We start from the raw sequence: 22,677 nt of genomic DNA, 5'->3' as shown, positions 1-22,677 counted from the left end.
CACTCATCTTTGACTCCTCCACATCTCCACTAATCCTCTACTCCTTCATTGCTCCACTCATCCTTCACTCCACTCGTCCTCTACTCATCCTCCATTCCTCTGCTCCCATCATCCTCTCATCCTCTACTCATCCCTCACTTCTCCACTCATCCTCTAATTCTCCTACATTCCTTTACTTATCCTTTACTTGTCCTCTACACATCCTTACTTCTCCCCTTCTTCACCCGTCCTCTATTTATCCATCATTCTTCTACCTATCATTCACTCATATTCTTATCCACCACTCCTTCACTTCTCCATTCATTATCTACTTATCATCCACTCCTCCTCTACTCATTCTTCACTCTTATTTCACTACACCACTTGTCCTCTACGTACAGTATTCTCTATTTATCCTCCACTCCAGAACTTGTAACCTACTCATCCTCTTTAAGATGTGAAAAATGCCAAAAATAATGTCCTGTTCTGTATATGGGGCAGTGCTGTTCTGTACATGGGCAGTGCTGTTCTCTATGTTCTGTGTCCTTACACAAGACACTACAAAAACTCTAATCCATGCTCTCATCATCTCACGCATTGATTATTGCAATGGTCTCCTTATTGGCCTTCCCCAATACAGACTCTCACCACTACAGTCCATCATGAATGCAGGTGTGGCTAATCTTTTTAGCCAGACGTTCATCGTCTGCAAAGCTACTCTGTCAGTCACTCCACTGGTTACCTGTATTCTACCATATTCAATACAAAATTATTTTACCCACATACAAAGCAATAAACCAAACAACACCAACATACATCTCTTCTCTCGTCTCAAAATATCTTCCAACCCGACCTCTACGCTCCTAACAAGATCTACATCTCTCATCCACACTCATTACTCGCTCCCATTCCCGATTGCAGGACTTTCTTCGGGCTGCACCCACTCAAGCACAATAAGACTCTCCTCCAGTCTCCAAACCTACAAGCGTTACCTGAAAACTCACCTCTTCAGGCAGTTTATCAAATTCCAGAACCAGCCTTAACCTTCATATACCGTTCCTAACTAATCACATCCCCACTGTACAGTCCACACATATCCATTTTCTTTTTCACATTTCCATCCTCCCGACCCCTGGCCAAATTACTGGGTCACCGTATCATACAGCACACCAGGAACCTTTGCATTCTGGAGTGAATTAATGCCTATTTCCCTATAGATTGTAAGCTTGCAAGCAGGCCCCTCCTACATTTTACCTTTTGACTGTCTGTAATAACCCAGATTGTTGTATCAATGGGGGAGATTCTCTAAGCTAGAAATGCGGTAAAAACCCCGTTATTGGGGTTTTTACCGCATTTTGGGATGCTGTAAGCATCCCCCGCCGGGTTACCGCGGCGGGGGGCATCGCCAGAAAAATCTGGCGATGCCCCATGGAAGCCAATGGGCTCCTACCGCAACCCTCCGCCGCCCCGCGCCGACCCCCCGCCGCCCCGCACGGACCCCCGCTGCCCCGCATCGCCCCCTCACCTGTGTCCGGGCAGCACAGAGCTGTGCTGCCCGGACCTGTGACCTCCTCAGTGCACTGATCCTCTTCCGGGTGCAGGGAGGAGGAGAGCCCGGCGCAGCAGCAGCAGCGCCGGGTGTGGGAGGGAGGGGGAGCCGCCGGGACCTGCTGGGACCCGGCGACTCTCACCCCAAAGGACAGCTCTTAACGCAAGAGCTGTCCTTTGCTATAATTATTGCATATGTTAGAACATATGCGATAATTATAATTGCGATGGGCGGCGAAGGGGGGCGGAGAGTCTTAGAGAATCTCCCCCAATGTCTCCTATTGTAAAGCGCAATGGAATATGCTGCGCTATATAAGAAACTGTTAATAAATAAATAAAAAATAAATAAATATGCACAGCATTGCTTTTCTGTACATGGGGCAGTGCTGTTCTGTACATGGGGCAGTGCTATTCAGTACATGGGGGAGTTCTGTTATGTACATGGGGCAGTGATGTTCTGTACATGGGGCAGTGCTATTCTGTACATGGGGCAGTGCTATTCTGTACATGGGGCAGTGATGTTCTGTACATGGGGCAGTGCTGTTCTGTACATGGGGCAATGCTATTCTGTACATGGGGCAGTGCTGTTCTGTACATGGGGCAGTTCTATTCTGTACATGAGGCAGTGCTGTTCTGTACATGGGCAGTTCTATTCTGTACATGGGGCAGTGCTATTCTGTACATGGGGGAGTTCTGTTATGTACATGGGGCAGTGATGTTCTGTACATGGGGCAGTGCTGCCTATTCTGTACGTGGATCAGTGGGACCCACAGTGTCTGATATCACACATTATAATGAGCCTTTCTGTGTATTTGCTGCACTTTGATGTAGACTGATGAGAAACATCCGTATGATAGGGACTATGAATGATATTGTAGCTGACTCTCATACAGTATAATTTATTTCCATTCATCTGCTGCTTGCTATTATATTATACATTATTATTTAGAGTACTTTAGGATTATTATATTTAGTTTTTGTTATTAATGACACTGATGAGTTTGCTTCTGTTGAGCTCCTGTTATTACTTTAGCAAAAGCTTATTTAGTTACTTGATTACTGGAAATTCATGAGTCGTTGATGAGTTGATTGAAGTATTAGTTAGTGAAGTGCAGACAATCAATGGGACTGGATCCATGTTTTAAGTTCATGTTTATCTTGGGGTTTATTCATTTGTTTGCAGAGTGTTCTGTTCATTTAGGAGGATAACTAGTGACATTAATTGAGTAGTACGGACTTTGTTAATAGGCCATTACTGGATATATTAGGATTTAAAAACAATATAATTGCGTATGTATTGCTCATCCACAAACAAAACAATTATATTTGTTTAATTCTTTAAAGACATTTTTTATCACATTCATTTTTCTGGGTAATTGAGTTTTAACTAAAGCCCCTATCTATGGGGTATTTCATTGCAGTATAAAGTTATATAGTCACTTTGGTACAGGGGACACCTAACCTAATACAGTGGGGACGATTCTTGGTCTGCGCATGCACAAACCCCGGGAGGGGTTGGAAGGGGGCCGGCCAGGAGGTAGAAGCAGGGCAACACCCAGTACGGCGGTGCCTGCTTGGTCACGTGAGATCACGTCCGCCCCTCTTTCTTCGATCTGCGGGCATAATAAAAGTGCTGGTAGTCAGAAGTCCGACAGTGGCATCCCAGTGCACAGAATCACCCCAATTGTAATTATTTAAAGCCTCACGCCCTAAACCCCCCCCCCCTTCCTGCAGCCTGACCATAACTGTACCCCTTTAATGCCTAACCCAATGTGTTCAAATTTTAGCGCTGGTTTTGTTGGGAATCCAGTGTCGGGATTCCGGTGCTGGGATTCTGAGTGGTGTCAGAGTTCCGGCACCGAACCTCTCTCCAGTGTCTGTAAACCTACTACCGTCTCCCTGATTGCCAGTATGCCAACCGAATGAAGCTTGGATCAGCTTGGATCAGATGGGAGAATTGTGATATCACCAAGGCATGGAAGAGGTTAAACTTGGGGGGCTTTTGTAATCAATTTTCATGTCTTCACTCTTTGCCTTGATGAGGTATATGTGATACAATATCGGTATCCACTTACCCCCTTTACTTCCATCAGGCCATTCTAGATGTTGTCCCTCATTATACAGCTCTCTCACACACATCGGTCCCTCAAAATCGGCTATATAGCTATTTCTCTCTGCACAAGTTACATCTGCCCCACCTGCAGTGCACATGGTTTTGTCCATTTGAGAAGGAATTTGCCTTTACGAGTGAACCAGAATGAGGGCCATAATATAACATATGGGAGTTGCGCATCTGGACAGTGCAGTGAAGATCTTCGCAGTAAATCTGGGGCCTGGTGGCTATGCTCTGTAGCCCAGGAATGATGCCCGTGGTCCTCGTGCCTGGCTTACATGGGTACAGGAATGCTTTGTTCTCTAAGGGGCCCATTTATAATAGATTTCATTTGCGATGTGATCTGGGCGCGATAGAAGTGCGCAGGGTCAAATGACAACATGCAATTGTATAGGCTGAATACCAGGTCCATCATCCGCAGGGATTGGGGCTCCGAAATTAGCTGGTACCTGCGATGTGCCGTTATATATATATAGAGAGAGAGAGAGAGAGAGAGAGAGAGAGAGAGAGAGAGCAGAGAAATAATCAGTATGAATGCAGTAGCCGGTGGAGAGGGGTGGTGGATTTTAGAACATCACGCCCTTAGGGCGGGATGTATTAATATACGCCGGCTGTCCGCTGCGATGCCAGCGCATATGTACTAACATATGTGGCTGGCATCGCGGTGCGATAACGGAGCCCCCTCACGATACCTGTACTGTGGTCTGTGGGGGGTCTCCGTCTCCTCCCTGCCGCCTCCTGCTGCCTACACGCCGGGGACAGCTAAGCTAGCTGTCCCCGGCGCCTCCTCCTCCCCCTGCAGCCGGAAGGACGTCCGGCTGCGTTGCTAGGGGGAGGAAGGGCTTACCTTCCGGGGTCCAGGAGGACCTGCAATAAGGTAAGCCCAAGGGAGGGGGAAAGGGGGGGGGGGTGTCAGCGAGGCGGTGGGCGGCGAAAAGAAGCCCTTTGGGTGGCGATACCCTGCCAGGCGAAATCCGTGCGGCCGGGTAATAGTACATAGGAAAATGCGGTAAAACGGGCGTTTTACCGCATTTTCCCTTTAGTACATCCCGCCCTTAATGTTATGACTATTTCGGTGCACATGCCTTTATCCCTGAGCGACCATTTCTGAATAATGGGTTTCTGAATGGAAGGTCTCAAGTTTGCGGATGTATATAAAATGACGCGACAGGACGCGGGAAATGGGGTGATGATAAATATTAGGACGCGCGGAGGAACGTACACGACTCCCGAGAGCTGCGTTTGTTTTACTAGAATAACCGAGCAGTTTGTTCCGAAGCAACAGCAATGCATTATTCTCTCCCCCTGTAATTAAGTATGTTTCTGTGCCAGCACATTAGCGATGGTATGGATTCCTGCACACCAGGAGATGTTTTTGTTTGCTGCTAACCTGCCACCGTGTCTGCAAGGAACCTCAAATTATTTACTCACAAATACAATTAGCTCTACATGCCTCGGGCAGCCCTGGGAAAAGGACGAGCGATACCGGGTAGTCACGTGACCTTTCCCCATACAGCAGGTATGGCGGCATGCAGGAACTGGCACAGAACCTATCTGCTCTCTTCAGGATTTTGGAGTAGGAACAGATTTATTTCGTTTTTTTGTTTGTTGTTTTCTTGGAATCTGTAACAGCCCTGATATTCTGATTAATAGCCACAAAATAATTAGTAGTTGGAAATAACAGTTGTAGGCATTGCCGTCTCGTATAATATCGCTTGCCAGGGTATCTCTAGCACATAATTCTCACTGAGGGCCAGATGCACTAAGCTTCAAAAGTGATAAAATGGAGAGTGATAAACAGTCAGGGCAGCAGTTAGGAGCAGGTCCCCATGGATGGAGGTGAGCGGCCACACTCGTTTCTCCCCCCACTGCAGCCTCCTCCTCTCCGTGCCTCATTTCCCTGTCTCCCCAGCCACCTCTGCCGCCGCCGGTCTATCCCTTCTCCTGGGCTCCCCAGGACTCCACCTTTGCTGAGTAAAACCGAGAAGTCGGCCCAGCCTCGCCTGGAATGTGATGCCTGAGCCCCGCAATGCAAAGAAGGTAATGGGGGAGAGGAAGCCACCGCCGCTGCCGGGGACTGTGCATGCGTTCTACCCTCTGCGCCCTGCGATCTGCTGCTCTCTCCATGACAAGGTATGGAGGACCGACACCCCCCCCCCTCGTGCGACGGAGCAGGTGAGCACACACCAGTGCCCGGCAACCCCCGTGGACCGACGGAGCTACCCTCCCCCCCCCATGCAGCGAGTGAGCGCCGGATTCGGGCGGTGGAGGGGGGGGGTTGGCTGGCCGGTGTTTACATGGTTGCAAGGCAGCGAATATATGCAGCCAAGCAAACACGTCTGAATCAGGGCCTTAGTTCTATGTATGCTGTAACACAGATTTTTTATTATGGTATCACAGTAGAACTGGGTGTGGTATAGCGGCCAGGCAGTCGGGATCCCAACAGTCACGACTGCCTGACAGCGGGGCGAGCACATCAGAAGCCCCTTGAGTGCTTCCTGCGCTCACCGTGCCTCTATTCTCCGTTTATGGGACAAATAGTCCCTGTAATTCGGGATCCCGACAATCGGACATAACGGAAAAATGTCCAAGTGGTCTGGAGCACTCGGAGCTGTCTGACCGCTCGGCCCATCATTCGATGGTCGGTGACCATCGGAGGATGGGAGAGGTTCCCACAGATGGGGGAGGTGTTCCCATGAAACATCCACTCGCGGTCCGTTCGCTCGGCGTCCTACCGCATTCGGACGGAGTGAGCGAGCTGTTACGGTAGGCGGGACTAAGAATACACTGTGCCTGTTCGAAATACGCATTCGTCTGAATCAACTAGAATAAGGGCCCTAGAGAGAACCTTTTCTATGACACCCCCCCCCCCCCCCGCACACACACACACACACACACACACACTAAACAGTTGACTTCATAATGATGTGACGGAGCTGCCAGAGCCGCGTAGGAACCGGAAGACAATCCGGGACAGCATTTTCCATTCTTTAGACTCTGCGTCATGGAGTACGGATCATAGGGTCAACAGTCCATTGGTCGACACCGAAAGCTCGACATGCACAAGGTCGACAGTGTCAGTAGGTCGACATAGGCATAATGTCAACATGAGAAAAGGTTAACATGAAAAGGTCGACATGAGTTTTTCAGGCTCCTTCGCTGTCAATGTCAACACCTGAGCATCTGGACCCCCATTAGTAGACCAAGTGCCCTTCATTGGCACACTTTGTTTGCCATGCTGGATGCCGACGCATGTGGATAGTAACGTATTAATAAGTTACAGAAAATTGTGAAAAACTCATGTCGGCCTTTTTATACAGCAACCATTCTATGTCAACCCTTTGCTTGTGTCAACCTTTTGTTAATGTGGAGTACGTGAATCCTCAGAATGTTAGAGACTTACCTGATGATGAGGTTACCTGGATTTGGTGGATGAGCCCATTACCTTGGCCAAGATCATGCAAAAAAAAACTGCATTAAAATGCAAAACTTGTTACAATTCTAATGAATAATGTTGGAAATGTGCACCTGCATTATTTCTCTTTGTGTGTGCAGGGCCGTAACTAGGGGGGGGGGGGGCAGGGGGTCATGCGCCCCGGGCACTGCATGGGCGCTGTCAGGTCCGGGCAGCGGGGGTCCGGGGCTAGGCAGCGGGGGTCTGGGGATGGGCAGTGGGGGTCCGGGGACGGGCAGCGGGGGTCCGGGGATGGGCAGCGGGGGTCCGGGGACGGGCGTAGCGACAGCTGGAAGCAAGCTACGCTATTTGCCGGGCGGGAAGTAGATTTCGAAAAGACTTGCCGGATGCTGATTGGCTGAATTCTCTCCGCCAATCAGCATCTGGCAAGTCTTTTCAAAATCAGCAGCACTTCCCGCCGCCAGGCCAATAGCGTAGCTTGCTATAAGTGAAAGTCGCCGCTGCCCGTCCCACCCCACTGCCAGTTCCTGGACCCCGCTGCACATAGGTATGTGGACACGGGGGGGGGGGGGTCTGTGGGCGCGCGGGGGGTCGCTCAAGCTCCAGCGCCAGGGGCAAGGCATTCATTTGCTCCCATTCCCCCCCCCCCCCGGTCAGGGGGATGGGGGGGGGGTCGCGACCAAATGACTGCCTTGCCCCGGGTGCCAGTAACCCTATTTTCGGCCCTGGTGTGTGGCACTAGAAGTCTCAGCAGAGTACACCTCTCATTACATGCAGTTTAGGTGTGCATCCTGGGGCCCTCCCCTAATTCGGGTTCAGAAGGATTTCCCGACAGTCATGATCCCAACGGTCAAAATCCCATTGGCCAATGGTTGTTGGAATTTTGATTGTCGGGATATTGACTGCAGGGGAATTGACTGCATTCCCCCTATACCTAGTACTGGAGCGTGAAGGGCCTTCTGGGTAACACATTTTACCATACTGAAATATTGTAAGTCCTCATTGCTGTCAGACATTTACATTCTTTAAGTGGTTTTCCTCGATCTGGATACAGATGTACTCGTTCCTTCCATCTATGCTTCTAATAAGCAACACAGACGCAGGGACACACATCTCTATTCCGGGAACAGCCAACGCACCATAGCATTTCCTCTGCCAACTGATCCATAGCAAAAAAGCTATTCCATTGGCCAACTATAATGTACCTAAAACGCAATGTAAATATGTGTCTGCTGCGAACTGTAGTGTAAGCAGCCAAAAAGCAGACAACACCATCTTACTGTTACACAGGTCCCAATATCTCCATATGTACAGAGAATGTAATATCTTTTATATCTGAAAGCCTGAAAAACTCAATCTCAGCTGCAGTCAGAGACTGTAAAGAAGTCACAGCAGTGTATGGGCATCCGATACCCCTTGAGACGCCCGGGACCCTTTCAAGCAGAAGGATCGCATGCGGTACATACCATTGATATGTGATATATCGCCAGGAAGGGATCCGAGTCAGGGGTCAGACATGCAGCAGGTCCGACCTCCAATCCGATGCACATGGGACAACGCATCGGCTCCGATGGGATGTCAAACACGTCAGATTTGTTCTGATTTCACCCGATTTCTCGTCCTAATCCATCGGAATTGGGTGAAATCAGGCCCAGATCGAACCTGTGTATAGGGGCCTTAAAAACCCATTTATTACTAAAGGCCTCACATCACTTATTTATTTACCACCTTCTAGAAGATAATAGACAGGATCTGATTGGTTACCTAATGTTATGGCATAAATAATTGATAACAATGAAGTCTTGTTGATGATTCTTTATTAAGTAGCGTAGCAATAAGATTAATTACAAGCTGATGACTTTATGATTTGTAAAGGCCTTAAAAATTTCTATTACAGATTCAACAAACAAAACAATCAAATGAACAGGCCAATCATATACATGCACCAATCAGATATTACAAATTAGAACAATTATACACCCCTTATGGGAGTTTCCAAACATTATCTCAGCACTTTAGGAGTTATATTGTGATTATGACTTTTATATTAAAATCTTAATCTGCTATACCAGGGCTGGGCAACACCGGCCCTCCAGATGTTGATGAACTACACATCCCAGCCTGCCTTGCATCAGTTTCAGCATGGCCACATAGCAAAACTAATGCAAAGCATCCTGGGATGTGTAGTTCACTAACATCTGGAGGGCCGGTGTTGCCCAGCCCTGTGCTATACTGTAACTTGACTTTTCACTTCCCTATGTCACAGGACACTAGCTGACCACAGTCCACGAGTCACCGGCAGCCGGCTCAAACGTCTTTATAAAATCATACATTTAGCAAACATTTATAAATCTCTATGCAACAGTTTCTTTTATCCCTATAAGCATATGAAAACCATTACTTGAATCATTCAGCTTCCAATAGCTATTCAATAATCCATATCATTCCTCTCTCTGCCAATATACTTGGCGCTCTACTACACAAATCAGAAAGGTTCTCTTGTGCCAATCCTAATGAGGGTATAGGTCAGTGATTGAGGAACCTTCGGCCCTAGAGCTGTTGTTGAACTACACATCCCAGCATGCCCTGCTACAGTTTTGCTATTTGGCCATACTAAAATGTTGCAGGGCATGCTGGGATGTGTAGTTCAACAACAGCTGGAGGGCCGAAGGTTCCCCATCTTGTATACTGTAGGTAGACAAACAAAAAAGAAAAAAGTTAGGTTCACCGGGATTGGGTCAGGCGCTAGTACTCAGCGTACCAGATGGGGATCCCTAAACTTTTGATGAACCTTTGGTGTTTGTATTAAGAGGTGTTAGATATAGTTTATTGAAACTGGTTGTTATCTCAGGTTCACTGTTTTCAATTTGGACGACCTGTTTATCCCCAAACTCAAAAATGAAATTCAAATGTTGGTTACCTTTCCTTTCTCCCTGAATCCCTGCATACACCCCCTGCCCCTCCGTCCTCTCTCATTGCTCCTGAAAATCCTGTTTTTCTTCTTCATCATTGACTACTATTATGGTAATTTCTTCCTGAACCTTAAACTTTCTAAATCTTTAACAACACTGTATACAAACCAACGGTCCACATTCAATAGTATATAATGCCTACAACAACTTTGTCAAACATAATATACTGCATTATCCCAGAGAGGAGTCGAGAAATACTGCATCCTAACCATCCAAGAGGATCCCATCCTCCACTGCCGATGGTTCTTGGTTGGACTGGTTGGTTGGACGTAAGTGCATTGTTTTCCCTACTTCTACTTATACATAAACATACTGTATATACACACACACACATATATATGAAGTTTTACCATAAGTACAGGTATTCTTCCAAGTATATCCATTTCCATATGTTTCATTACCTGTATTACTGCAAATATTGTATCAAGCCAAACAAATATTATAATGATGAGAAATGTCCATGAAAGGATGCACTCCGATAGTCCATGGTCTGGCCTTGGGATCATCAGCATTGCTGTGCACATCGCCAGTTTGGTATTTAGTCTTCACAGCACTCATCTAGGAGTTATGTACCCTCCACAGAGATACTGCGTTGGCAAGTGGCTCAAGGGATTATTATGCCCGAACCACTCACTTGGTGGTATTACCGATGAAGTGAAGCGGCTGTGTCTTGTAGGCTATCCTCCGCTTGGGCTGTCTCAGGAGGTGATGCAACTTTTCTGCAGTGTGCGGCATGAATCCACAATGTCTTCTCCTTTATCTTAACAGCAGTTGGAGTTGTTGGCCACACATGGTATGGTCCTGCCCACCGGTCTGCCAGCAGGCCCGATCTCAGGAAATTTCTGACCATTACATCGCCAGGTTGTGATTCATGACAAGGGGCTTACACAGGAATGGGTTGTGTGCCAGTCACAGATGTATGTATCTTCTTCAGCTGATTGCTTAATGAAATGAGATCATTAACAGTTAAGTCATTGTTTTGGCTTAGTTCATATGTGGGTGCAACAACAAGATTTGGGTAGTCTTCCAAGAAGAATTTCATGGGGAAATGTTCAGCTCTCCCCGAGGGGTGGTCCTGATTGCATGTAACAAGAGGTAACGATTCTGGTCACGGTAACTTAGTTTCAGCATCTTTTGGTCAGTATGTTCTTAATTGTCCAATTGTAGCACAACACTTGTAAACACTAATCCAGTAAAATGTGTGCCTTGATCTTAGGGTAATACAGATAGCATGCCACATCTACAACCAGATTCCTGTACCAATATCTTAGCTGTAATTGATGCTGTTGCAGTGGCTGCAGTGTATCCCTAGCCTGTGTATTATCCCCAGAAAACAAAACATATGGAAGCATTGTAACCGTTGGAAGCTGAATGCAATCAATTTGTAAGACTTGGAAAGTTGTTGGGGAAGATGTGAAGGTGTTGTGTTATCTGGACTCCCGACATTCTTCTGCAAGCAGACGATGTAGGAAGAACCAGGTGCATACCAATATTTCTCAATCAGACTTATCATGGTCATCTTACCTGCATGGGTCAGTCGATAAGACATTGGTGCCAATGCCGGCAAGAGATTTCGGGGCAACAGGCTTACCTTCAAAGCTGCGCCACAGGCCTTCACTGTCTTGAGTACACTCAACATTTTCCCACTTAGGACACTAAGCCTTGAAAAAGTGATAAAACAGAGAGTGATAATCCACCAACCAATCAGCTCCTACCTGTCATTTTTCACACACAGCCTGTGACATGGCAGTTAGCAGATGATTGGCTGGTGGTTTATCACTCTCTATATTTCACTTTTTACGTTAAGTACATATGGACCATAGGGCCAGATGCACTAAGCTTCAAAAGTGATCAAATGGAGAGTGATAAACAGCCAGCCAATCAGCTCCTGCCTGACATGTCACAGACTGTGTTTGAAAAATGTCAGACAGGAGCTGATTGGCTGGCTGTTTATCACTCTCCATTTTATCACTTTTGAAGCTTAGAGAATCTGGCCCTTAGTCCTTTCCTGTAAATCAAAAACCCTTTGCAGTTTGGTTAGTGTTTGGTATACAATATACAAAACATCTGTAATCATCTCCTTTTTTTTTTTGTGGCATCAACCACAGCATACACAGTTTCAGTCTGCCCGTGATAACTGCCATCATCATGTTAATTTGAAGTCTGCCCTTAGGGTTGACTGCTCATCTACATATTTTAAATAATCATGAGGAGTGTTTCATAATCTGGAAGGCCCACTCCTGGGGCTCCCGAGAAGGGCATCCTTCAGTTGTTGGAATGACAGTGTGTATGTTCAGCACGGGAGCGTGTAAACACCCAGTTTTGTAGGCAGTGTAAAAGCTCCCATTTGAAATGACCCTGGGTCTCACCCAGGTAGCGAACAGGGTTGAACACAAATTCAACCCGGCTCGCTGTGCAGTGTAAAATGCTGGTGAATTCTCTCATCCATAGCACTGGCTCAGGACCTGCCTCCGGTGACATCACCTGCCCGGCATTATGCCAGGTGGGGAGGGCGGTGTGAAAGAGGTCACAAGCCGGGTTGTGCCTGGGTCTACAATATCAGCTTGCTGGTGTAAAAGGGGTATAACTTTCCTTTATTAATGGGCAACCCAATGTTTTGAATAGCTGCAATCCTGTCATTAGACATATGAATTAAACCTTCAGAGAAACAATGTCCTAGATAAGGTGCGGTGGAAGTGCTAACCAGCCGGGAGATGCCCCACAAATGTGGCAATACATGTGCCATCTGCAAGGAGCTGTATCCATGCATATAAATTATATTTGGTACTTTACTAACAAAGCGTTGTCTGTGAATTATAATAATGCCAGTAATGTGCATTATTTACTAACTTCAGTCTGACAAGTATACTAACCGGATATATTATGTTTACTTATTATTATATAATTATTAAGAAATCTTTCCTATTGTGGGACATTCACTAACCCCTTCTAACAATGAGTTTGCGCAGAAGACCGTCATCCCCATTGGAGTGGATTATAAAAATAATCCCCACCTTTTTTGCCAATTTTTATTGTATGTGCATTAATTGTGTTTATTGATTAGCCGGCTATCATTTTTATTCATTTATGTTATGTAGTAGTGTTAATTTGGGATTTAAAATTTCTTTGAAATATAAAAATAAAGTCATTATTAAAGCGCAGTCTACCTTTTATTTATCTACTTGTCTTATCTGACGTGGTTGATTATTCTCGTCCAACTGCTGCTCGAATATAAGACTGGTGTTAAGGTATTGGGGCTATTAAAACTTTAATATGTAGCACACATGTATGGTCTTTGCAGGGACTGGACCATCCCGTCATTGTAACTCTTCATCATTCTCCGTGATCTCTTTCTTTGCCAGAGACCTTCTGGGTTTGTTAGAGGACTTGCAGTATCTGCCCATGTGTCCCTGCTTCCCCAGATTGTAGCAGATAACCCGTTCTTTGACAAATTGTGGACGCCTTTCACCAATGTTGTAGTGCATTTGCTTTTCTGCTATCTTGCAGATGGCTTTAGCAGCTTTGACCTGTAAGTTCACAAGCTTGGCTTCTAAATTTAGTTTCTCAGTGACCAAATTGTCTTCATGATGTCCAGCTAGTTTTGACAGATCCTGTGGGGATTTTCCACACCATTGTGAATCTTGAATGGTCAACCTAATTTTTAAGTTGGGTCTTAAACCTTGTACAAAAGCAATTGACAACATTGGTTTAAAGCTTTTATGCTCACATATATCTTCAATCCCTCCATAATTCTCTACCTCAGTATTAAACCTAGTCCAATATTCTCTGACGGGTTCTGCGGGACCCTGTGTTATGGCCATGATTTTCCCCCAATTTGGTTGGCAAGGGAAGTTGTCTGTGAATGCCTTCATCAGATCCTCCCATTCTCGATCTATCTGCTTTCTTTCTGTGTCCAAGGCTGCCTCAAAATCAACAGCACCCCATCCTGCCATGTGTATCAGTTTATCGTATTCATCAGTGGTTAGTAAGACAGTAAACAGCTGGATCAGGTCATTATGTGTTGGCAGATAAGCTTTGTAGAGTCTGTTTAGCTTTACTTTAACCTCAGCAGGTTTTATTCTATAGTCTGAACATTCAGTACAAATCCAGTATAACTCAGCCTTAGTCCAAGGGGCCTGTTGACCACCATGTGCCGACATTGGCGAAGACCAATCTCTATCTTTATAGTCCAGCCGCAAATATCTTCAATACAAGGGTAATCGGGACACAGACCTACTAAAGGAGAAATATACCACTTATGGGAAACCTTATTCACCTTATCAGGTGCTACGGCTGCTCAACAGGCACGTCTACCCCTCACTTAATGGGGTTGGATTCTAGCATAGGAGACTGAGGCAGATAAAAAGCTGTGTTCGATAGATCAATATACACCAATTTCTTTTTTTAATGAAGTGTCACGTATTATCTTCTTTTAGCAAAAATATAAAAAATGCAATGTTTTTTTTCTTACCCACAATCTTCAAAAAGACTTCAACTCAGTCAAGCCAACAACGACACACAAAGGCAGCTGACCGGGGCAGGGACATGCGGAGCAATGGTAAGATAAGAGCTCTTACCTTTTGGCCCCAGTTGATCCAGGAATCCCAGCTCAAGCCAACCCTCCTTCTTTGTGTGTTGATGTTGGGCTGAAAAGGGTGCAGAAACACCAAAATGTTATGCCAGATATAATTGAAAACGATGAAGTCTCCTTGGAGAATAGTGTAGCAGACACGGAGCGTGCAATAAGATTAATTACAAGCTGATGACGTTATGATCTGTACAGGCTTTTATGCCTTAAACATTTACATAACAGACTCAACAAAAACCAATAAAATGAACAGGCCAATCATATACATGCACCCATCAGATATTAAGAATTAGAATAATTATACACCCCTTATGGGGAATTTCCAAACATTATCTCAGCATTTTATGAGTTATCTTGTGACTATGACTTCTATACTAAAAATACAAATCTGCTATAACTTGACTTTTCACTTCCTTGTGTCACAGGACACTAGCTGACCACAGTCTATGAGTCACCGGCAGCCGGCTTAAACTTCTTTATGGCTGTATAAACTCATACTTTTAACAAACATTTAGAAATCATTCTTAAAGCAACAGTTTGTTTTATCCCTATAAGCATATGAAGAGCATTACTTGAATCATTTAGCTTCCAATAACTATTCAATAATCCATATCAACCATAGCTACATCCTATGTGATATGATAATCGGGCCGTGACATCGGGGACATCGGTTTCCTCATCTGTATAGGGTCACATCGCTATCAGCACCCTGTATACTGTATGTTTAACATGTTTGAGGGCAATAAAACTTAAATCTTTTTTTATAGAAACATAGAATGTGACGGCAGATAAGAACCACTTGGCCCATCTAGTTTGCCCCTTTTTTTAAACATGTTACCTCAAACCATATTTGATCCTTATTTTTTTGTAAGGATATCAATATGCTTATCCCAAGCATGTTTAAATTGTACTACTGTATTTGCGTCTACCAACTCTGATGGTAGGCTATTCCACGTATCTACTACTCTTTCTGTGAAGTAATTCTTCCTCACATTTCCCCTGAATCTTCCTCCCTCTAGTTTCAGTGCATGTCCCCGTGTTCTGTAAATTGAGCCTTTTAACATTGTTTCCTATGGGAAATCGTGGTCATCGCGGGTAAATTGAGGCATTTAACATTGTTCTCTATGGGGAAATCGCGGGCATCGCGTCTGGCACATCGCGACCTATTTTTAACGGCCGCGATGCCCGCGATGGCCCCGATTTTACCCCCGATGACCGCGATTAAGATCGTTGTGGCCGTGCTAGGAAACAAGTACCAAAAAGTCAATAAGATCTGTTTGACATGATCTTCCCCCAGTAAACCCATGCTGTTTTGGATCCTGTAAATTGCTGGTTTTGAGATATTCTACAACTCTTTGTTTTAAGAGTGTTTCCATCAATTTCCCTACTACTGATGTAAGGCTCACTGGTCGATAGTTGCTTACCTCTTCCTTGCTTCCACTTTTGTGCAGTGGGACTACATTCGCTGTTTTCCAGTCCTCTGGGATTACTCCAGTAGCTAGTGACTGGTTGAATAATTCTGTTATTGGTTTTACCAGCTCCCCTTTAAGCTCTTTTAGTATCCTTGGATGTATCCCATCTGGCCCCATTGATTTATCCACTTTCAGTTTTAAGAGTTCTGTGAGGACTTTCTCCTCTGTAAATGTACAGTACTTGTCTCTCCCTCAGTTTTCTGACTATACTTGCAACTTAACTGTTGCACACTTTCAGCAGTGAATACTGAGCAGAAATAATTATTAATATTATCTGCTATTACATTGTCCCCCTCAAGAAAACTTCCACTCTCTGTCTTCAGTCTAATTATTCCACTTTTTGTTTTTCTCCTTTCACTTATATACCTAAAAAAAGTTCCCCCCCCCTTTACACACTGACTGGGCCATTTTCTCTTCAGCCTGTGCTTTTGCACATCTGATTACCTTCTTAGCCTCCTTCTGTCTAACAAGATACACCTCTTTGTCCTCATTCTTCTGTGTCTGCTTAAATTTCTTAAAGGCCAACTTTTTTGCTTTCACAATACTTGCTACTTCTTTTGCAAACCACAATGGCTTTCTTTTTCTTGTGTTTTTCCTAACTCTTTTGACACAAAGTTCTGTTGCTTTTAGAATTGCACTTTTTAATTTTTCCCACTTATCCTGCACTCCTTCCAAGTTCTTCCACTCTGCCAAAGAATCCCTTACAGAGTTTCCAATCTCTACAAATTCAGGCTTTGTAAAATCTAACACCTTTGTTTATGTTATGGTTATTATGAATTATGTTCTTTTTGAAAATGTAGTGGGACACTGTGATTTTGTGATTTGTTTTTAATGTTCCGTAGATGTTCCTGTATCCGAAGTTTCAAATTTCTTTTGGTTTTAACTACATAAATGAGGTTACAACTACAATTCCCTAATGGATGTAAATTAAGGGTTAGTGGGTCCTTTTTGGGTTTCAATTTGCTTGGAGCCAGCATATTTTTTACATTGATAGCTCTCCTTTAGGGCACTGGGGTCTGCTAGGTAAATGGGGACCTAGGATGGGATCCTTCAAGGTAATAATGGGATACATCTTGGCTTTTTTTCTCAATTTGTCACAACATGTAAAACACGGCTTATCTGTTTTTCCAAATGTAGCAACTAGATAGAGTCAAAAAAATTTCTGAAGCAGTAGAACTTGTATAAAGTGATAGATTAGAGAAGAAAATTTTTAGAAAAATCACAATGCGTGACTTTTGCAGAGTCCAAGGTGTGCCATATTGTGCCATACACTGTACAGTAAAACCAAGATGTACGTGGCCACATCTGTATATTTGGTTATAAATGGTTTTGAGTCCATATAAGGTGAAATTTTGGTATGGGTTCTTTCACACAATAAAGATTTCTTGTTCATCATCGAAGCTTGTATCCGATCCTGTCCGATTTGGATGCAGTTGTAACCTCATATTAAAAATCTTTCAGCCAATAACGAAGACTGTTCCCAGTAATCTTCCAAGACACTACAATTTTTTTTAAAAATGGACAAACTGGGAATACGGGAATGTAGTTTTCCACCTAGATAGGTGACAGCTGTCTGCCGGGATATAGCTATTTGCGTCAGTAGGTTTGAAGAAGGTCTTTAAAGAAATATCTCCATTTCCATCTGTTCTGAGTACTATATCAAGATAATCGGTGTCAACTTCATTCTGTTTATGAGTGAATTTTAGATTATATGAATTGATTTGGATAAACTTTTCTACACTGGGCAGATCACCGTATCAAATGAAAATCAGGTTGTCTATGTAGCATTTATAGTAGACTATGGCCCTTATTCTGATTGACGCGGACTTTACCGCATACTTTCGGATCGCGTCTTTTCGGCGTCTGCGCATGCGTGGAGAACGCAACGCGCATGTGCCACGCCTTGACTCCGTACCAGTTCGGCCAAATCCCGTACAAAACTGTTCTCCGCAATCAGTCGGGAAATATGGGCGTATTATGGGCGTCATGCGGAATGTCACATGGGCGTAGTTTCAAAGTGGGCAAAACGGGGCGGAAACATGGGCGGACACGGGGGAGTACACTTATGTTGGGGGGCGTACATTCGGATAGCACTCCGAATGCACGCGATCAAAAAGGGAAGAAATGTGCGGTGTCCACAAGTGTACTATTGCTTTGCGGACACCACTCGTTCATGCGGTAGGCGAACGTACCGCCTAATGACTACAAGCATTAACACCTGAACCCAATAGAATCTACTCCTTTACTCATTACTCACTAATAGGCCGCTTGTCAGTGCTTTAATTGAAACCATTGCTGCTTCAAGGAACCCTTACTAAACACCCACATATCCTGTACTTGTCAGACACTTTAAAACTGCTAACAATGGACATGACAGAATATTAATACTAGCAATACACATGTGTATTCGACATGTACTCATGAAACCACACATTTTTGGGTAAAGTAAAAAAATTTATTTCTATACATGTCACAGTCAATGCCACTGTGATGCAATGACCAAAAAATACAAAATCCAAAAAAGAAACAACATGGCAGGAATGTAGCAAAATAAATAATAATACAAAACAAATATAATTGCACACAGATGGACTCCAGCACCTCCTATGTGCCACTGCACATGCAGCCAGTGGGAAATGAGGATGCTGCTGGCCCTTCTACAGCAGGGCAACCTGCACCTGACCATTCTACAGCAGGGCAACCTACACCTGGCCCTTCTGCAGCAGGCCAACCTGCAGCTGGCTCATATGCACCATCAGCAGAATCATTTGGAACACAACCGGGGACTTCACAAGATAGTACCATGGCCATCACTTCAAGTACAGCTGACAGTAATGGCAGGCAAAAGAGGGCAACAGGGGAACCAAAAAGGACATATGAAGCAAGGGCTCATCTGGTTACCCTCAGCACGTGATTGGACACAAGAAGCTGACACACACAGCACAATGGAAGATTTGGGACCACATAACGGTGGAGATTAATGCAGCCACAAGTTCATTTGCGACCACGTTTGGCCTTGGTAGGCTCCTTGGCCTGTGCAGCAGCTCTTCGGGGACGGCCAGATGCTGGGGCAGGTGGAGCAGATGATGTTGAGGGGTTGGCTGGTCTACCCCTCCTGCCAGCAGGGAGTGTTGCCGGTGGTAATGCACCAGAAACGGATGACATTAGGACCCTGTTGCTGGTAACCAGCTCCACCATAAGCTCATTATGGTGGAGGAGGAGATCATTTTGGCGGGTGGCTTGCTCGGCCAGCACCTGAGCACTTGCAGCCATGGCCTGATGTGACTCAGCCATGGCCTGCATGCTCGCAGCGATGGCCTGCTGGGTGCTGACCAAGCTCGCCAGGATCTCCTCGGTCCTATGCATCCGTTCTGATGCCAAGTCTCCCTGCTGGTTGATGTCCCCAAGCATCTGGGCCAAGGCGGCCAAATCGGCTTGGGCCGATGGCTGCTGCTGCACAGGCCTACCACTGGGGCCAGGTGGCACGGACTCCTCCACCTCCTGAGCAGAGTCGTCACCAAGCGGTGGGGTGTCTGTGGAAAAAGATAAACACAATTAGGAGACATTCTAAGATAATTACTTGCACAAGTTTATGGCATGACCAATATTTACCTTCCAGCAAAGACGCAAACACTTCAGCTGGGGCCTCGCTATCCATCGTGCTCACCCCCCTGATCTCCTCAACTGATATACAGCTCTCGGCCATCAACTCCAGGGGGGTGAGCTCTAGCCCTGATGGCATGGGCCCGGCCCCAGATGTCTGGCTGTGTTCCCACCGCTTGGTCATCTTCCTCTTCAGGTTGGTTTTGAAGTCCTGCCACCTGCAATGTAAGTTGACATATTAATACATGTCACTCCAGATGTTAGCTGTTGCAGCCATTGCTCTGTGCTACATATTACGACATGTGATTAATGTCCAAAAGATAATATTACATGCAACTATGATATCCACCGTTACAATACACATTCACAATCACCCTACTCTAACTCTCACCGAAATAACATGGCAATAATGTATGTGTATCGTAACAACCTCACGGGCCATTTGCTAAATCCATCTAAGCATCAATTCAATCATTACTTGGCTATTACTGGGCACATGTATCACAAAACAACTTGCCTCTTCTTCACATGGTCCGTCTCACGAACTTGTGGCGCTACTTCATTAATCTCTGCCGTTATCTGTTCCCAAATCTTCCATCTGCGTGTGTGTGTCAGCTTCTCCGATGGACACTCAATCCAATCACGTGCTCGGGGAACCAGGATGGCAAGCTCCTGTGCTTCATATGCCTTATTTTTTTTGGGTGGTTCCTCTGTTGCCCTGGCTCTCCCCTTGCCACGTCCTTGGCCACGCCCCCTGTCACGTGTCGCTGCACTTGAAGTGCTGGCCATGGTACTACCTTGTGAAGTCCCCGGTTGTGTTCCAATCAATTCTGCTGATGGTGCATATGAGCCAGCTGCAGGTTGGCCTGCTGCAGAAGGGCCAGGTGTAGGTTGCCCTGCTGTAGAATGGTCAGGTGCAGGTTGCCCTGCTGTAGAAGGTCCAGCAGCCTCCTCATTACCCACTGGCCGCATGTGCAGTGGCACATAGGTGGTGCTGGAGTCCATCTGGTCAAATAGTTGCTGCAGATCTGGGTCCACCTCTGGTTGTGATCCAGACATGTTAGCAACAACATGGTCACCTTCTAATACACCTTTATATACTGTTTGTGTATCCTGTTTGGCGGACATCAGCGGCAGCTGCGTTCCGTGCGTGAGCGTACGTCGCTGTTTTTTCGCGCCGCATACGGTGGCGGAAATTCCATTGTGTAAAACCTGGCGAAAGTTCTACATGAAATACTGGGCACCAATGCTAACATTGCATAGAATCTTCTGATACACCTGTGACTATTGCACAATACACATGCTATTTGCTAGCATGACATGACATTTGATTCATGACTACTGTGGTATTGTGGCGTTTGATTGCAAGCTAAAAGTAGCCCAATCCCTTAGATAATCCAGGCCACAAGTCATGCAATACTCATCTCTACTGTTATAGACCACACATGTGAGAGCCCTATAAATAGTGACTTGCTGCTAGAATCATTTGTCTCCAGATCTGGACTTGTCAGGGTCTAAGGTAAGCTCTTCCATGCTCCTTGTAGATATGATATCCATTAACAATGTAAGTGTATGAATGTATGCACCATTGCCTCACTGACTACAGATTGTTGGGCCAGCAAAGTGCGTGTAGCATTATTGCAACATGTCACATGTTCACTATTTCACTCACAGGTCTTAAACCTGTGTGGGTTCATCTATTGCAGGACAACATGTCCCAGCAATAGATGAAATGTCTCATAGTACATGATGTCGGCAAAAAATGCTGACACCTTTATCTGAGTGTTTTGGACGGTGTGTATTGAGTTCATATTATTGTGTCATCATTATAGAGTCAAATGGATCTGAGGGATTTCACGGGGCGGCCATCTATTGTACGTATTGAAGGCTACAAATCTATTTGTAGTGGGATATGGCCATTATGTGCATAGGTGCATCAGTATTTATGTTCATTTCTTTATAGGTTGCTGAAGCAATGATGCGCTACATGGAGAGGAGGCTAAGGGCACTTGCGGCTCTCCCCACTCGTCGGCCAAGGAGGCCAGGACGTGCTAGAATCTATTGCACACGGGTGACTCTGTTTGCTATGCCCGATGATGAGGTACTTACTAGGTACCGGTTACCGCCACATGTAATTCTGGATCTGCTCACCTTAATTCAGAGCGATCTGGAACCTCTACACGGGATCACGACAGCAATTCCGCCTCACACACAGCTGCTGGCGGTGTTGCATTTCTGCGCCTCAGGATCATTCCAACAAGTAGTGGCAGTACTTGCTGGAATATCTCAGCCGGCCTTCTGCCGAATCCTGAGGCGTGTGACGTCGGCCATGTTCAGGCGCAAGGGGCACTTCATGGCCATGACATTTGCCACCGAGACCCTGCGCAGAAGCCAGCAGGCCTTCCATCAAATTGCTGGCTTCCCTAATGTGATAGGGGCTGTGGATGGCACCCATGTACCATTTGTGCCTCCATCTCGAAGTGAGAAGATATATAGGAACCGCAAATTGTTCCACTCACTGAACGTGATGGTGGTATGTGGCCCATCCATGGAAATTCTCGCCTTCAACTCGAAGTTTCCCGGAAGTGCCCATGACTCTCATGTCATCCGACAAACCGGGATATGGCAAAGACTCCAAGAGCTGGAAGGCCGTGATGCGTGGGTTCTGGGTGACTCCGGTTACCCATGTACGCCCTGGCTACTTACGCCGTACAGCTACCCAGCACCGGGCCCACAGGAGGCATTCAATCGGGCGCATGTTGCCACCAGGCAAGTGGTGGAGCGCTCAATTGGCCTTTTAAAAGGTCGATTTAGAGTGCTCCACCGCACTGGTGGTGACTTACAATATGCGCCTCAAATGGTGTCGAGGATCGTGGGCCTGTGTATATTTTTCCACAACATTGCTGTGCGGCGTGAGATACCCTTTGATGAGTGGGAGGTACCATCTGAGCTGCAAGATCCGCCCATGCGCCCATCCCGCGCCCCTG

At 45.7% G+C, this 22,677-nt stretch overlaps 1 long non-coding RNA gene across 1 annotated transcript; it reads right to left on the bottom strand.

Moving 5' to 3' along the window:
- Window positions 1–8,855: 8,855 nt before the first annotated feature.
- On the bottom strand, window positions 8,856–14,771 carry LOC146036365 (uncharacterized). Its single transcript, XR_014460810.1, has 2 exons — window positions 14,605–14,771; window positions 8,856–10,968 (listed from the first exon to the last, which is right to left on the bottom strand). It is a non-coding gene; the product is annotated as an uncharacterized LOC146036365 (long non-coding RNA).
- Window positions 14,772–22,677: the final 7,906 nt, after the last annotated feature.

The sequence above is a fragment of the Crinia signifera genome, chromosome 9 (genome assembly GCF_055691185.1).
Source record: "Crinia signifera chromosome 9, ASM5569118v1, whole genome shotgun sequence".
Lineage (NCBI taxonomy): Eukaryota > Metazoa > Chordata > Amphibia > Anura > Myobatrachidae > Crinia > Crinia signifera.
This window is presented reverse-complemented; position numbering and strand designations above follow the sequence as displayed.